General features: G+C 35.9%; 1 long non-coding RNA gene across 4 annotated transcripts; it reads left to right on the forward strand.

Moving 5' to 3' along the window:
- Positions 1 to 5569: 5569 nt before the first annotated feature.
- LOC131520758 (uncharacterized) lies at positions 5570 to 6562 on the forward strand. 4 transcript variants are annotated; one of them, XR_009266127.1, is made up of 4 exons: positions 5570 to 5876; positions 6018 to 6135; positions 6241 to 6367; positions 6461 to 6562. It is a non-coding gene; the product is annotated as an uncharacterized LOC131520758 (long non-coding RNA). The 4 variants fall into 4 exon arrangements; XR_009266125.1 differs by having other exon boundaries at positions 6018 to 6113; XR_009266126.1 differs by having other exon boundaries at positions 5570 to 6135.
- Positions 6563 to 14401: the final 7839 nt, after the last annotated feature.

Below are 14401 nucleotides of genomic sequence, written 5' to 3' on the forward strand. Positions count from 1 at the left end.
AATGATAACTAGATAAACACAAAACCACATTTGGTGTGAAAATGGGTAGGACACAACAATTTGGACATGGAGCTGCACCAAGGTGTAGGATTAAACCATACAGGGATATTGGGATATTTATGACACTCAAACAGGTATGTCCTATACAATTATTTTGATAGAGGGAAACAAGACGCATTCCTAGTTTCAACATTACTTATTCTTCAGACATTCTGCTTTAAAATACATTAAGTATCAGCTGTATACAAAGTGACCATGACCAACATTTGGTTTTCAAGCGCTGAAATGTAATATTCAACAATCTGAAAATGGAGCCTGATTGAGGTCCCCATATCTCTGGGATTGAATAATGTAGTGCCTTGAAAATGAAGATTCCAAGAGAAAAATCATATTTTTGCAAATTGACTCACATTTGGTTTTTCACCACTGAAAATATGTACATTTTACCAATTTACATCTGAAGCCATATTAAAATTCCAATATCTCTGGAACCGAACTATATAGGGCCTTAAGAATGGAGATGTCAAACGGAATGTTTGTTAAGACCCAATATGTAAAAGAGCATCAAGATATCTTTATACTTCTTGGGTTACAGGCATGCAAACTTTGGAGAAAAAAACTTGAAAAGTGCTGTTTCCCCAGTTTTGAATGGTCACCATTGGCACATAATGCAAAAAAGATTGCTAAAGTGAACAGATTTTACTAACATGCCTACCAATCTCTGTGTAAAAATTATGATGCTGCCATTTTTCTGAAGCCATTTTTACCCCCTGTAATTTGGCTCTGAATCTCAGGTGAAAATGGCCATTTTGATCCCCTCTACAAAATAGTGGATTACTTAGTAAATATTCATCCATGACATTTAATATTTTGGCTTTCATCACTATACATGTCTGTCTTTCTTCAGAAAAAAATATTAGCAAAATCAAAAATTTGAACTGGGGACCTCTGAGTTGACACATAATGACCCTGTTTCACAATCCAAAATAATCCTGCTGCACTGGGCCAAGATGTAAACATGTTAGTCCAACAAAATGGAGATATACAACACAAACTTTCAGAGAAAAAGGCTAGGCCAGTAACCAACCTAAAAAGAGGAAAAATAACAAAGACCCTAACGCATGAACCCAGTCAACATTTTTACAGCACACTCAACACCAAACAAGCAACTCTTGGCTGGGAACATGACACAATGTCTCAATAAAAAAGAGTTAAAAGTAATAGGCTCAGAAATGAGGAAAAGGGATTCCATTCACTCTGACATCATGATATAAATATAGTTAATGCAGACAGTAATCAAGGAATGTGCCACAAAATACTTCAAAATACCAGGCTACATACAACTTTTCAGTATGAATCTGTTCATTGATCATTTGTACACAGAGTATGTCATCAGCATTCGTATGCATCATTTGCAAAGTAGGTCTCCTGTGTCTTTCTATCTTGATGCCACGGGAGGAGTTGTGTCAAAAATACCAGAACAGCTGAAGCATTAATGAAATTATGACACTTATTTCCATACAGTTGAACTGATTTATTTGAACTTAAATTTAGTTAATTGTACTGATGAGTAAAAATCATGCTAATTTAATGAGATCACATCAGTTTCATTTCACATATTCTGTGAATGTTCTCAACACAATTCACTCATATAGATCCACCCAGTGCTGTTGATGTTCAGACTGGTGCCCTTGCAGAGTTGTGAGTTTTCTGCATTTTTATGAAAATGGAGAAACCTGTTGGAACTTAATGTTTACTTATTTTAAACATTTAACATATATATGTGTTTTAACCATTGTGGTGAAGAGTGGAGTCTGTGCTTAGATTACTACTAGCTTATCAGCTACTATAAGCACATAGATGTTATATAATCGGGAAGAATAGAAATGCTGACCATATAAGTCATGTGCTTGGTTTTAAATTGATGTATTTTTGTTTTACTCATAAGAACAAACATCCAACATAACACTTGCTCTTACATCAATCTTTTTCAGCCTGCAAATGCGCTAAAACAAACCAAAAAACATTGTCAAGTCATTGAGAACAACAGTTTTAGCTCATGTAGCCATAGCCTAACCACAAGGCCTACACTTCACAATAATGGTAACCTCAAAAATCGGCATAAACAAAAACTCTTTTAAATGTCAAAAATAGCTGAACAACAAACTTTAAAAGTCTTTCCTTTACTAAAAACACATTAAGCAGTACTTAATTTACAGATTTACACTCCTGATCTAGCCCTATGCAAAGCATGCTGGGAACTAGAAATCCACTTCCCAGTTTCAGGATTTACAGAAGTTTCTGTTATGTTGGTTTTGTAGTGTTACCGTTGTCGTGAAGAGTAGAACCTGTGGTTAGGTTCAGGATGGACAGCAAAACTTTAAGATTGTGTGTGCTTCATGTTGTTTGATTATTTACATGTAAATGTATAGTGACAACATTTTTGATTATCACTTTAATATATGCTGTTGATAATTAACAACAAAAAACAAAAGATCATTGTGAACACAATGTTTATATAAACAAGCCACATATTTATGTTCAATCATTTAGCAAACACTTTTATCCAAAGCAACTTACAAGTGATGACAATAGAAGTAATCAAAACCAACAAAAGAACAATAAAATGCAAGTGTTATGACAAGTCGTGGTAACGCAGTACACGTCAAGTCAAATCACCTTTATTTATATAGTGCTTTTAACAATACAGATTGTGTCAAAGCACTTAACAGTATCAAATTGGAGGACAGAGTGTCAGTAATGTATAATGATAAGATTAAATACTCAATTTTCAGTTAAAGGCATTTCATTACTGAATTCAGAGATGTCATTGTCTAGCTCAGTTTAGTTTAAATAGTGTCTATGCAATCAAATGGACGATAATCGCTGTAAATTAATACACATAACAAGGTGTGTGTTTTTATATACATATATATATATATATAGATATAGATAGATAGATAGATAGATAGATAGATAGATTTGGAATAGAGTGTGTTAGAGTTAGAGGGTCAAATATAGATGGACAAGATGTGTTTTTAGCCGATTCTTGAAGATGGCTAAGGACTCAGCTGCTCAAATTGAGTTGGGCAGGTCATTCCACCAGGAGGGAACAGTTAATGTAAAAGTCCGTGAAAGTGATTTAGTGCCTCTTTGGGATGGCACAATAATGTGTCGTTGACTTGCAGAACGCAAGCTTCTAGAGGGTACGTAAGTCTGAAGTAGTGAATTTAGGTAAAGGGGTGCCGAGCCAGTGGTGGATTTGTAGGCAAACATCAATGTCTTGAATTGTATGTGAGCAGCTATTGGTAGCCAGTGCAAATTGATGAACAGAGACGTGACATGCGTTCTTTTCGGCTCATTAAAAATTAATCTTGCTGCCATGTTCTGGATTAATTGTACAGGTTTAATAGAACTGTCTGGAAGACCTGCCAAGAGAGCATTGCAATAGTCCAGCCTGGACAGAACAAGAGCCTGAACAAGGAGTTGTGTTGCATGTTCCAAAAGAAAGAGCCTGATCTTCCTAATGTTGAATAAAGCAAATCTGCAGGACTGGGTAGTTTTAGCAATGTGGTCTGAGAAAGTGAGCTGATCATCAATCACAACTCCAAGGTTTCTGGCTGTTTTTGAAGGAGTGATGGTTGATGTGTCTAACTGGATGGTGAAATTGTGATGAAGTGGTTGGTTTGATGGAACCACAAGCTGTTCTGTCTTGGCAAGGTTGAGTTGAAGGTGATGGTCCTTCATCCAGCAAGAAATGTCTGTTAGACAAGCTGAGATGCAAGCAGCTATCATCAGATCATCAGGATGGAATGAGAGGTAGAGTTGAGTGTCATCAGCATAGCAGTGATATGAAAAGCCATGTTTCTGAATGACAAAATGTAGACAGTGATTCCATGTAGACAGAGAATATAAGTGGTCCAAGAACTGAGCCCTGAGGCACCCCAGCAGCTAGATGTTACGACTTGGACACCTCACCCCCCCAAGATACCTTGAAGGACCTGTCTGAGAGGTAATTGTCAAACCACTGGAGTGCAGTTCCTGAGATGCCCTTTGCCAATAGGGTTGACAGGAGGATCTGGTGATTGACCATATCAAAAGAAGTGGACAGATCCAGCTAGTTAAGTAATGGAGATTTGGAAACCGCTCTTGCCAGTCTTAGGGCTTCAACAACTGAGAGCAAGGCAGTCTTGGTTTAATGTCCACTTCTGAAACCAGACTGGTTGCTGTCGAGGAGGTTGTTCTGTGTGAGAAAGGCAGAGACTTGGTTGAACACAACTCGTTCAAGAGTTTTTGCTATGAAAGGAAGAAGGGAAAAGAGTTCTTTAAAAGAGTTGGGTTTAGAGTGGGTTTCTTAAGTAGTGGGGTTATACGAGCCTGTCTAAATGCTGAGGGAAAAACACCAGTGTGAATGAGATGAAATATGATGAGATGAAATAGAATCAAGTGGACAAGTAGTAGGATGATTTAGGAAGGATGAGTTTAGAGACTTCTGACTCAGAGAGTGGAGAGAAGGATGTGAAAGAGTGTATGTTTGTTGGTAAGATGTGTTTGACAGTTTGAGTAAGAGATGCTAACTGTTTAGAGCGAGGAAGCGAAGATGAAAGTAAAACAGAGAGCCTGGAGGGTGAATGTGAGCCTAGTTTACATCGAAGATGACATGCGGAGGGGTATGTGTTGTGTCAGGAACCATGTTGAGGTTAAGAGTGAGCAGGAAGTGATCTGAGGTGTGCAGTGGGGTAACCAGCACATGATCAGTGGAGCAGTGTCCTGAGAAGTAATGAGAAATTATTGAATTAAATTAAAGATTATTAAATATATAATTATCATTGTAATGCATGGGGTGGGACTGAGAACCATGAACGTGAGGCTTGGTGGCTCCCACGGCTCTCAGCCCTCCTCCCAAAATTTTAAGTGAAAGTGACGTGACGTGGCGTGGCCAAGTATGGTTACCCATACTGGAATTTGTGTTCTGCAATTAACCCATCCAAATTGCACACACACAGCAGTGAACGAATGAACACACAGTGCAAATGACAACTGAGCCACCTATGAACCTTGATCAGTCTCAAGAAACTTGGATGAAGAAGAACAAACATTTCCCATCCACCAATTCCAAATGATTTTCTGTTCCACAAAAAAAAAAACATGTTCCCCAAAAAGGATCCACAAGTATGTGACACAGAGCAAGAAATGTTCAAGTTTTGGTGCATGTCAGCTTCCTGCAAAGGTACTCAATGTAGAGGAAGAGGTAATGAAATCATTATACAAAAATGAAAACTATTTATTTATTGCATATATTAAGGTACACTATTATTTACTGTATGAACTGCATGTCATTATAGGTCGACATGCTATGGAAGAAGCCACCTACAGAGTTGATAAGTCTCCTAGCCAGAATCTGGAGTACCTGTTACATCCCAAGGAATTCCAAACACTGAGGCCACATGAATGATTATTTGGAGAGGAATACATATCAAAACAAAAATCTGAATGCATAATTGTACAATTATATTTGTATTTGTAAATGCTGTCCTCAATATATTCAAGTATTTTGATTAAAAATTGACGTTTGATTCAAAATGCTGTATTATTTGTAGACTATTGAGTGCTATTTAAGAGCTGTACTTAATATGAAGGGTGCAAATCTCTACCAGCAAAACCATTACACCACAGGTGTCATTTTAAATAGCACAAGGGAGCAGATGGCATGGCAAAGATTGCGAAAAGTGAGAGCAGCTCCTTATGATTCTTAATTTTTACATGTACAGTACACAGACATGATTATGCATATTTCTGATAAACAGGTCAACTTTGAGCAATATGATGGGCTCATCACTTTCGTAAATATCAACAACATACACTAGAGGTTTGCGGTAAGTAAAAAGACTGCAAATACAAATGTTAAGCTAGTACATGTAAACATGGACATGCCCATATAGAAATGTTTGATCTTTTCAGCGACATTTGATTGACTTAGTAGTTATAATTTATTTGTTTCCTTTTCTCCATTTTAGTGACTACATGCTTACACTGACACCATTTTTAATACTTGACCCTCAAAGTGGTACAAATTAAATGAAAGAAGCCAAAAAAGCCTGCAAATACCTTTGGTAGGACAGTTTGTTTTAAAAAGTAATTTGGCTTGTTTAGCTCCACAACATTAATGATGGTAAATTACCATAGTTGGTGTTGCTTAAAACCACAATAAACACACACACTGCATTTTTCCAAAAACAGAGAATTTTTCCAAATGAGAAAAAACAAGTATGGAAGAGAGGACTTGGTGAGTACCAAGTGGAAACCTGGCACAATCCAACATTCATTTCAGGAGGATGGTTCCAGCTGTGGTGTCTTTGTGATGCTGGTAAATGGAGAGGGAAAGTGGTTTACATAAACACTGTCTTCACCTTTTCCCATATGACACTGTGCCTATTAATTTTCATTGCTGTCCTTCTAGATGGCGAAACCGGTGGTGGAAGAGTTCCCAAAAATTCCTGACAGCATTAATATAAGGAGATGATGTGCCACTACAGGAAAAATGTGGCTAATGAAATTTTGCTGGCATCAGGTATAAAGTACTTTGAAAGAACAGTATATTTCCATGTCAGACACAGAGAGATGAATTATAATCCTATCTACATTCAAATGATTGCAGTGTAAAGAGAGGAGTACTGCTCTGTGTGTGGAGAAAAAGAAAGAGCCCAAACAGAGGAGCAATGCATCTGGGTATTCACTATGCCATTTCTGCCTGTTGACTGTTTTCACAACTACATTTAATAATTCCAACACTTTCTTAATACATCTAACAACATGTCCTATTTCCCTTCCAGATTCAATGTGAATTATGCCAGAGGTAGTTTCATGTTCAGTGCCTCAACATTAATCTGCTACCAGAAGAACAAGCATGGATTTGTGATGTGTGTTTGTAAGCTATTTAGTTAGAGGAGCTGATGCTGAAAGTGTGTTTCAATTGTAAGAAAATTGTTTTGCACTGATAAGGGACAACGCAAACTATGAAAACATATTTTATTACATAAACAGTTTATACATAGAAAATAATTAAATTTTCGATTCATCAAAATATCCACCATTAGCAGCTGAAAACCTGGGCCAAGTTTAAACCAGTAACCAGGCATCACAGCTGGTAAAGGGGCATGTCTGACTTTGACATGTATATATTGCCATTATTATGTAATCAAAATGAAAATTATTATTGCTGGTCTTCAATGATAATGTCAAGTTACTTTAATGTACAGTATTTGCACCAACAAAAAAATAAGGATTTATGCTGATGTCATCCAAAACCACACTTTGCCAGGGGTGTTTCCAAACTTTTGGAGGACAGTGTATGTGTGTATTTTTATTCTCATCCTATTTTTTATTGTCTGTGTGTTGTCTCTGCTGGAAGCCTGTGACACTAAATCAAATTCCTTGTATGAGCAAGAATACTAGGCAATAAAGCTCTTTCTGATTCTGATTCTGAGAAATGTGTATTGCCTATTTGATATGTCATGGAAATACATTTTTTTTATTTCTTTTTTTTACATTTTTTATTTTTTTATTAACTGTTTATGTTTCATATTGTTGTGGTGCTCGTTGTCTTCTGCTGGCCCTTTATGTGAATGTAGTTTTTAAAAACACACTTGCATTTGTGAGGGATAAATAAATGTGACATTTGATATTTTGATAGTTCACTTTTTATTTATTATCTACAAAATGCTGACAAGGCCTAAAATGTTTATTTCCTAATTAGGATGCAAGAATGCTAAAAATATATATATATTTTTCTGGCCAGGAAAACTTTACCAGACTGCAGCAACAGTGTACTTTGAACAAGCTTTGGAGCTGTTTGTTCCACCGTATAAGATTTGAGCTGTATAGCTGCATTTCACAGTCAACTAAATGCAATAAATATGCCAATCCCCATGGTGTAGTGTGTTCTTTGGAGTGTGCATAATAACATCAAAGTGGTTTGGTGTTAACTTGGGTAGCGAAAAGTTATTGAAACTTTAATTTGCAGGTAGGATTGTGGATGGACCTTCAGCACCACATATGTGGACAGCGCCATGTCATTCAAACATAGCCAAGTTCATTTGAGGTTTAAAGCTTAGCAGTAGTATATTCAGTAAGTTTAGAGAAAGACATAACAGACCATTTTTAATTTCTACCATCACTGTTTTCTATGGGGTTCTCCTTTGACACAACTTCCAGTTCAATAGCTTTCCAAGGGGGCACACAACGTTACAAAACAATTTTCTAAATATTTAGCTGACCCTTTTCAACATATCAGAAGTCTTTAAAGTACACTGTAAAACCCAACAAGTTAGGGTAACTCAAAAGTTTGAGGAAACTGATTGCCTTAAAACATTTAAGTTTTTAAACTAATAGTGATGAGTACTCTGAACTTATTTCAGTTGAGTTCACTAAAATAAGATATACATTGCAGTTAAATAATTAAGTGATTAATTAAGTGCTGATTGAGCATTAGTGATGAACACCTGCTGTTAACAAACACAATCACTGACAGAAGAGAAACACAAGAACAACAACTGACTTTACACATGCTTTGATGAAATCAACTGAAATAAAATACATTAAATCTCAAGATCTGATTAAACAACCCCACAAACAGCATCACCAGCTCCACTTATTAATAACCAGACTGACTTTATTTCTGTCAGACATCTACAGAAGATCTTATTGAGAATTAACTAAGGTTTAGATATTAATTTATTGTTTCATTTGAAGTAACCATGTTAGAGATCAGTGTCTGCTTTAGTTGGGCTCTTGACCCTTGACTTCTGTGTTGGTAGCTTTTTTTTGTTTTCTTTTTTTCTCTGATTGTTGTAACCATGTGTTTTTCAAACATATTTGTTGCAACTCAAAAGCCCAGAGAAAGTGATCAGTAGTTGGTTGTTCTATATTTATAATGACAATCATCTATTAGTGAGCTGATCTCATTGAGAATAAACACAACTCATTGTGTGTCTAACCTCTGGTTAAATGAATGTATTGATTATAGTAAAAGCAATTCTAGAAGCCACTGGTTCTGTGACAGTCAGTTAATATAAAGGACTTCCTAAACAGTTTGTCCACAAAAAGTTTTAAGCTACAGAAGCAATTAGACTCACACAGACATCAAGAATCAGCTTCTGAACCTCAATAATGGTGACCATTAAAAAAATATAATAATAATTTTGCAATGCATGCTGGGTACTAGCATAGTACAAAACTCATCCATGGCTCCCAGCATGCATTGCTGCATGATTTTTTTTAAATTTATTTTTTAATGGTCACCATTGTTGAGGTTCATAAGCTGGTTCTTGATGTCTGTGTGAGTCCATTTGCTACCATAGATTAAAACTTTTTGTGGACAAACTGTTTGGAAAGTCCTTTATATTAACTGACGTCACAGAAACAGTGGCTCTTAGAATCGCTTTTACTATAATCAATATGTTCATTCAATCAGAAATTAGACACGATGAGTCTATGTTAAATCTCTATGAGATCAGCTCACTAATAGATGATTGTCATTATAAATATATAACAACCAACTACTGATCATTTCCTCTAGGCTTTTGAGTTATAACAAACATGTTTGAAGAACACATGGTTACAACAACCAGAAAAAGAGAAGAAACAGAACTACTAACACAGAAGTCAAGGGTCAAGAGCCCAACTAAAGCAGACACTGATCTCTAACATGGTTACTTCAATTGAAACATTAAATCAACATCTAAACCTTAGTTAATTCTCAATAAGATCTTCTGTAGATGTCTGACAGAAATAAAGTCAGTCTGGTTATTAATAAGTGGAGCTGGTGATGCTGTTTGTGGGGTTGTTTAATCAGATCTTGAGATTTAATGTATTTTATTTCAGTTGATTTCATCTAAGCATGTGTCTAAAGTCAGTTGTAGTTCTTGTGTTTCTTCTGTCAGTGATCTGTTTGTTAACAGCAGGTGATCATCACTAATGCTCAATCAGCACTTAATTAATCACTTAATTACTTAACTGCAATGTATATCTTATTTTAGTGAACTCAACTGAAATAAGTTCAGTGCACTCATAATTGTTAGATTTAAAAACTTAAAAGTTTTAAGACAATAAGTTTCATCAAATGGTTTGAGTTATCCTAACTTGGGTTTTTAAGGCAATCGGTTTACTCAAACGGTTTGAGTTACCCTAACTGTTGGGTTTTACAGTGTACAAGTATTTGCTCTAAATGGTACAATTGCAACATTTCTGTATTACACTTTGCTCATAATGGTTTCAGAGTTCTTTTAAAGCAAATAATTCCAGTAATAAATCAATTTAGATAATGTAATGTGTTTTGATGGAAGGTAAGAAATCCATAGAATACAGTGATGTTAAAAATTTTAAATCTACAATAAATATTACTACATTAAAGACTTCTTTAGGGTCAGATGAATATTTTGCAACTTGTTTTGTAATGGTGTGAGCCTCTTTTCAAAAGTTATTAAACTGCCAGTCGTCTCTAAGAAGAAACCCATCGAACAGAGAGATGTTAGAAATGTACATTTAGAGCAAATACTTGTCCTTTAAATAGTTTTACTATGTTGTACAATTTCAACTAATTATTTCGAAATGTGTTTTGGAAAAGTGTGAGCCTGTTTTCCAAAGTTATCAAACTGGAATGTGTCTCAATGAAGAAAAACTTTGAATACAATGTTGGTAGAAATTACACATGTAAAGAAAACAATTGTAAAATATGTGAGTGAGGCACAATTTATTTATAAAACATCTTAAAGAAAGTTTAGCCATTACTTTATGAAGTGTTGACCCAAAATACCAAAAATAAGCAACCTGTTTGCTGTCATGCTTTCTGAGTTCTTGTCAAGAATCTGATGGATTCAGTGCCATGGACAGTGATATTTCTGCAGGACTGTAAACATCAATCAATGCACATGAATTGTGATATTGTCAGAGTGTAATGTTAAATAAAGATTTCATACAACAGGAAAACATAAAAGTTATCTTAGCAATTCATCTCAACTCAACACTTGGAGAACACTGTTACAATGGTGTTTAGCACACTTAAAACCAGACAAACAAACAAACAAACAGAGGTGAATAAAACAGCATGACATGGGCTGCAGTATGTCTGTAGGGTCCAGACAAGATGTTTCAACTTGCTTTGGAGCAGTCAACCCATGCTTTCAAAACCTATAGAAATAAATCATATATGTCATTGTTAACACCAACACAGTTCTTGCTCATTTTGAGGCAAAGAAATAAATAAAAAGCATTATAAATTGAAATTAGACATGTTCAGGAGATTACACATGATTTGGATGTATTGTTACAATATTGTTACAAACAAAGTTCATTATTTGTCATTTCCTAAACGTCTCTTCAAACGGCATAATTATATTGCAGTTTTTATTTTATTTTATTGTTGCTAAAGGAGCATAAGAAGGCATACTGCGAGTGATATTTGTGATACAAGTAATTGTCTCTTTGCACACAATTAAAAAATATATAACTTTTTAGACGGTCCCTATCTTGCTTACCGCTCTACATTGGACATTCGGCGGACATTCGCAAGTAAATATGCCATTAAAACAATACTTGGCCATTTTGTTCGATTGTGAAAAAAAGGTAGTAGGTTGACAATGATGTCGCTGAATCGAATTTGCAAAAGAAACATGTTTTGCACATATAATTAGAAAGTTATTGAACGCGGAAATGTTGTGAATGTGCGAATATGAAACCAACTTTACCCAAGTTGTTAAACCGTATATTTGATCGATATATATGCTTACCGACCCAAAAGACCCATTCCGAAAATGTTCTGCACGAATAAGTTACAAAGTTACCATTACAACCCTAAAATTTAAAACACCAAACCAGCACTTACCTGAAGATAAGAGTGTCTGAGAAACAGCTGTTGTTGTAAAGAGAGAGCAGAGAGGGAAATAACAGGGGCACATTTAAGCTCAAACCTGTGCACAACGTTTTGCTACGGTTTCCAGGTTGAACGTGTGCAATGGTGTGCAACGGGGTTTGAGATACGTTTTCTCTTGTTTGGGGGGTGTGTCAAAAATGTCAGCCCAATCAACAGCAACATGTATATAAACCACGCAGTATTAAAGAGCTCGCACAATGGGTCCAAGTAAAGTCGTTTACAAATGTGTCCGCTGCAGCTCGGTATACGCAACAATTGAAGATATTAGAAGACATATTTTTCTTTTCATCCTGAAATGCGAGGCAAATGTTGGATCACAGTAATTAGGAACCACAGTTTCCACAAATCCCTTCACTCGATTGGGATGTTCTCTTTTATTCTGGACGGCAGTGACTGTAAAATCGAGTGTATTTTGCAGTATTAAACACGTATTTATACCGATTTCATCAGGCTCCGAAAATTCTTCAAAAAGAACACAAAGAATGGCCTTCTCAGCTGCCATAGTTGCAACTCTTGCATCATCAGAACAGGGTGTTCAGCGTTGGACTGCTACAAACCACAAACCTGCTGCACATGACTAAAGCAGGTGATGTGTGTTTTTCAGAGTAAAAAACAAATATTAATCATAAGTTAACATATTCCACAGTGTGCCAAGCCTCATAGGATCCTCAGTTGTGTGCTTTCATCTGGGCCATTTACCTCAATATTATCCAGTTAATAAATAATAAATAAATAAATAAAATGTCTTTATTTTGAAACAATGCAAAAAGGAACAATGTCAATTAAGCCATTGTGCTACTGGACTATGGACATCTACAATTACTTAATTTCCTCCATTTAATATGTACATGTATATACAAGTAGACCCTCTTTTTCCTTTTGATTTGTGAATTATTGATTCATATGATCAATCATATTTTATGTTTGTTATAGGATATGCTTTGTAAACAAAAAACAGCAATGATGTGCATTATGTTTATTTACACAAATAGTCACACATTTGTTTTTAACTGTAAAAGCTTTTATGTAAACTTAATATTTTGTATATTTATTTATGAATTATGTTGTGTCATGTTTATTAAAATAAACCATATAGACCATTTTATTGGTATTTAAATAGTACAAGCTTATGTTGATCTTTATTTTGTATGTACAGGCACTGTATTAAGCAGTACATACATAATGTATTGAATGAAAAAAAAAAAACTTTATTACCACATGTAAACGTCAAGAACGTTTGTTTATTTGACAAATACCTCTAATCAACATCTACAATAAAGACAGCAAACACTGTCACAAGAATCAGTGACTTCAGTACTCTATTTTCAACTCCTCGCTCTACTTCAAGTTTGTTTGAAATGCCAGACGATGGCATGGCATCAACTCTTCATCTTCTCTAAAGCAGCGCAACATGGCCTCGCCCCCTTTGTTCCATGTTCCCGAGGGCGGGGTTTATATGGGTTTGTTACGTCACAAACCCGGGAAGTAACTCATTGTAGTCCCTACGAGCCGTTTTTGTAGGCATTAAACTGCCTTAATTTTAAAAGACAATATCTCCGTTTGCATTGTACTGTTAAAAGAGTGAAATCGCAATCAACCACCCCAGGAGCGTAGCCAGAAAAGAGACTCTGGGTGTGCATCAGAAAAACTGGGTGTGCCACATTTACTGTCAGATTAATGTGCAAAAAAAACACCAAGACTGTGTATTACTAACGTTACAGAACAGAACAGACTGGGCTGATATAGCCTGTAAAAATATATAACATCTCTAATTATGTAGTCAGAATGAAAGTTTATTAAAGTCTTTATTAAAGTTCATGCGGAGATGGCGAGTGCAGTGTCGCATTCGGCAACTTTATCTTTTCAGCCGACACTGACTGAGAAGAAATCACTAGTTTATTAACAAATAATTAAAATGTTTTCTTTTCCCTTTCCCCGAACATATTCATAATCATTAGCCTACTTTTGCCATTGCAAGTTTTATACGTGTGCTTGAGCGCGGAATAGGCTATACGCCTATATATTAAGGGACGGTTAGTAGCCTGGGTTATTATATTAATCAATTTACGTGTGACTAGTGAAATCTTTAGTCGGGGACAGGCCTACTTGGCACAAGGAACCGATCCATTTTTAAAATAAAATTCGAAAAGTGCGCCTGCTAATCATGTCACGTTATATTGCAATGCACGAGTTATGAATGCGTAATAAGTCAAATGTTTTTATTTTATTTCATTTCTTATGGGTGCTATGGCAGTGCTTTGGTCTTTCTTGGGGGTGCTGAAGCATCTGCTAGCCCCTCCTTAGCGCCGCCCATGTTTATTACGATTAAAAAAATAATAATTCTGAAACAGTTTTTAGGTGTGCCAGCTGCCACTGTGGGTGGCACCGGCACACCCTGGCACACCCGTGGCTACGCCCCTGAACCACCCCTTTAATAACGCAGTGGAACTGCACGGCCATTGGTTCGTGCAG

The sequence above is a fragment of the Onychostoma macrolepis genome, chromosome 15 (assembly GCF_012432095.1).
Source record: "Onychostoma macrolepis isolate SWU-2019 chromosome 15, ASM1243209v1, whole genome shotgun sequence".
Classification (NCBI taxonomy): domain Eukaryota; kingdom Metazoa; phylum Chordata; class Actinopteri; order Cypriniformes; family Cyprinidae; genus Onychostoma; species Onychostoma macrolepis.